Below are 4,398 nucleotides of genomic sequence, written 5' to 3'. Positions count from 1 at the left end.
CGGAGGAGCTGCGGCTGCGGTGAGAGGATGGGATTGGGATTGGGGGTTTGGGATTGGGATTGGGGTTTGGGATTGGGGGATTGGGGGTTTGTGATTGGGATTGGGGGTTTGGGATTGGGATTGGGGTTTGGGATTGGGATTGGGGGTTTGGGATTGGGGGATTGGGGGTTTGGGATTGGGATTGGGGGTTTGGGATTGGGATTGGGGTTTGGGATTGGGATTGGGGTTTGGGATTGGGATTGGGGTTTGGGGGTTTGGGATTGGGGTTTGGGGGTTTGGGATTGGGGTTTGGGGGTTTGGGATTGGGATTGGGGTTTGGGATTGGGATTGGGGGTTTGGGATTGGGATTGGGGTTTGGGATTGGGATTGGGGTTTGGGATTGGGATTGGGGGTTTGGGATTGGGATTGGGGTTTGGGATTGGGATTGGGGTTTGGGGATTTGGGATTGGGGTTTGGGGGTTTGGGATTGGGGTTTGGGGGTTTGGGATTGGGGTTTGGGATTGGGATTGGGGTTTGGGATTGGGATTGGGGGTTTGGGATTGGGGGTTTGGGATTGGGATTGGGGGTTTGGGATTGGGATTGGGGTTTGGGATTGGGATTGGGGTTTGGGATTGGGATTGGGATTGGGGGTTTGGGATTGGGGTTTGGGGGTTTGGGATTGGGGTTTGGGGGTTTGGGATTGGGGTTTGGGGGATTGGGATTGGGGTTTGGGATTGGGATTGGGGGTTTGGGATTGGGGTTTGGGATTGGGATTGGGATTGGGGGTTTGGGATTGGGGTTTGGGGGTTTGGGATTGGGGTTTGGGGGATTGGGATTGGGGTTTGGGATTGGGATTGGGGTTTGGGATTGGGATTGGGGGTTTGGGATTGGGGGATTGGGGGTTTGGGATTGGGATTGGGGGTTTGGGATTGGGGTTTGAGATTGGGATTGGGGGATTGGGATTGGGGTTTGAGATTGGGATTGGGGTTTGGGATTGGGATTGGGGGATTGGGGGTTTGGGATTGGGGTTTGGGGGTTTGGGATTGGGGTTGGGGGTTTGGGATTGGGGTTTGGGGGTTTGGGATTGGGATTGGGGGTTTGGGATTGGGATTGGGGGTTTGGGATTGGGGTTTGGGGGTTTGGGATTGGAGTTGGGGGTTTGGGATTGGGGTTTGGGGAATGGGATTGGGGGTTTGGGATTGGGGGTTTGGGATTGGGGGATTGGGGGTTTGGGATTGGGGTTTGGGGGTTTGGGATTGGGGTTGGGGGTTTGGGATTGGGGGTTTGGGGAATGGGATTGGGGGTTTGGGATTGGGGGTTTGGGGAATGGGATTGGGGATTGGGGGTTTGGGATTTGGGAGATGGGATTGGGGGATTGGGACTTTGGGATTTGGGGGATGGGATTGGGGCTTTGGGATTTGGGGTTTGGGGGTTTGGGGTATGGGTTTGGGATTCGGGGGATGGGATTGGGATTGGGGGAATGGGATTGAGGGTTTAGGGATTTGGGGGTTTGGGATTGGGGGTTTGGGAATTGGGAGATGGGATTGGGGGATTTGGGGAATGGGATTGGGGGTTTGGGATTGGGGGTTTGGGGAATGGGATTGGGGATTGGGGGTTTGGGATTGGGGGGTTGGGATTGGGGATTGGGGGTTTGGGACTGGGATTTGGGGTTTGGGATTTGGGGAGTGGGATGGGTTTGGGATTTGGGGTTTGGGGAATGGGATTGGGGATTGGGGGTTTGGGAATTGGGAGATGGGATTGGGGCTTTGGGACTGGGGAAGGAGGGATCAGGGATGAGGGATTGGGATGGGGGACTGGGATGGGGGACTGGGATGGGGGACTGGGATGAGGGATTGGGATGGGGGACTGGGATGGGGGACTGGGATGGGGGATTGGGATGGGGGATTGGGATGAGTGGATTGGGATGGGGGATTGGGATGAGTGGATTGGGATGAGTGGATTGGGATGAGTGGATTGGGATGGGGGACTGGGATGGGGGATTGGGATGAGTGGATTGGGATGGGGGATTGGGATGGGGGATTGGGATGAGTGGATTGGGATGGGGGACTGGGATGGGGGATTGGGATGGGGGATTGGGATGAGTGGATTGGGATGAGTGGATTGGGATGGGGGATTGGGATGGGGGACTGGGCTGGAGGACTGGGATGGGGGACTGGGATGGAGGACCGGGATGGAGGACTGGGATGAGGGAGCAGGAAGAGAGCAATGGGATTGCGGCGGGGCGGGATACGAATTCCAGAACCCCGCCGTAAGCCCGCGTTTCTCTCCGTGCCCCGCTGCCGTGCCCAGCACCCTGCGGGACGCCCTGGCCGCCCACTCCCGTTGCCGGCCCCTGTGCGGGGACCGGCTGGCGTCGCTGCTGCTGGCCGAGCTGCAGGCCCTCAAAGCCCTGCGCGGCCCCACGGGGCCGGAGCGCTACAGCGTCCTGTGCGACCTGCTGGCCATGTGGGACCCCGCGGGGGCGTGGGATCCCTCGGGAGCGGGGGATCCCTCGGGAGCGGGGGATCCCTCGGGAGCGGATCCCGGCCGGAGGCTGCCCAGGGCGGCGGCGCTGCTGGAGCTGGCGCAGCTGCTCTGCTGGCCCAGCCTCGCGGCCCGCCCTGACTGGTGCGTGCTGCCAGCCCAGCCCCGACCCCGAATCCCCAGCCTGATCCCGAATCCTCATCCCGGATCCCCAGCCTGATCCCGAATCCTCATCCCGGATCCCCATGCCCGATCCCGAATCCTCATCCCGGATCCCCAGCCTGATCCCGAATCCTCATCCCGGATCCCCAGCCCCATCCCGAATCCTCATCCCGAATCCCCAGCCTGATCCCGAATCCCCATCCCAAATCCCCAGCCCCATCCCGAATCCTCATCCCGGATCCCCATGCCCGATCCCGAATCCTCATCCCGGATCCCCAGCCTGATCCCGAATCCTCATCCCGGATCCCCATGCCCGATCCCGAATCCTCATCCCAGATCCCCAGCCTGATCCTGAATCCTCATCCCGGATCCCCAGCCCCATCCCGAATCCTCATCCCGAATCCCCAGCCTGATCCCGAATCCCCATCCCAAATCCCCAGCCCCATCCCGAATCCTCATCCCGAATCCCCAGCCTGATCCCGAATCCCCATCCCAAATCCCCAGCCTGATCCCGAATCCCCATGCCTGATCCTGAATCCTCATCCCGGATCCCCATGCCCGATCCCGAATCCTCATCCCGGATCCCCAGCCTGATCCCGAATCCCCATCCCAAATCCCCAGCCTGATCCCGAATCCCCATGCCTGATCCTGAATCCTCATCCCGGATCCCCATGCCCGATCCCGAATCCTCATCCCGGATCCCCATGCCCGATCCCGAATCCCCATCCCAAATCCCCAGCCCGATCCCAAATCCTCATCCCGAATCCCCAGCCTGATCCCAAATCCCCATCCCAAATCCCCAGCCTGATCCTGAATCCTCATCCCGGATCCCCAGCCCCATCCCGAATCCTCATCCCAAATCCCCAGCCTGATCCTGAATCCTCATCCCGGATCCCCAGCCCCATCCCGAATCCTCATCCCGAATCCCCAGCCTGATCCCGAATCCCCATCCCAAATCCCCAGCCTGATCCCGAATCCCCATCCCAAATCCCCATCTTGATCCCAAATCCACAGCCCAAATCCTAATTCCCCATCTTGATCCCAAACCCCCATCCCGATCCCGAATCCCCATCCCAATCCTGAATCCCATCCTGATCCCATCCTGATCCCGAATCCCATTCCCCATCCGGAATCCCAAATCCCCATCCCAAATCCCCATCCCAATCCCAAATCCTAAATCCCCATCCTGATCCCAAATCCCAAATCCCCATCCCAAATTCCAATTCCCCATCCTGATCCCTAATCCCCATCCCGATCCGGAATCCCGATCCTGATTCCGAATCCCATTCTCCATCCCGAATCCCCATCCCGATCCCAAATCCCCTTCCCCATCCCGATCCCAATCTCCCAATCCCAATTCCCCATCCCGATTCCCCATCCTGATCCTGATTCCCAGTCCCCCCATCCCAATTCCCCCCATCCCAATCCCATCCCAATCCCCCCATCCCCATCCCGATTCCCAGTCCCCCCATCTCAATCTCCCCATCCCAATCCCAAATCCCAATTACCCCATCCCAGTTCCCTCATCCCAATCCCATCCCAATCCCATTCCCCATCCCAATCCCATCCCAATTCCCCATCCCGATCCCAATTCCCAGTCCCCCCATCCCAATTCCCCCCATCCCAATCCCATCCCAATCCCCCCATCCCCATCCCGATTCCCAGTCCCCCCATCCCAATCCCAAATCCCAATTACCCCGTCCCAGTTCCCTCATCCCAATCCCATCCCATTCCCCATCCCAATCCCATCCCAATTCCCCATCCCGATCCCAA

Source organism: Corvus hawaiiensis, chromosome 24 (genome assembly GCF_020740725.1).
Source record: "Corvus hawaiiensis isolate bCorHaw1 chromosome 24, bCorHaw1.pri.cur, whole genome shotgun sequence".
NCBI lineage: Eukaryota > Metazoa > Chordata > Aves > Passeriformes > Corvidae > Corvus > Corvus hawaiiensis.
The sequence above is the reverse complement of the archived record's forward strand: the minus strand, read 5'-3'. Positions refer to the sequence as shown.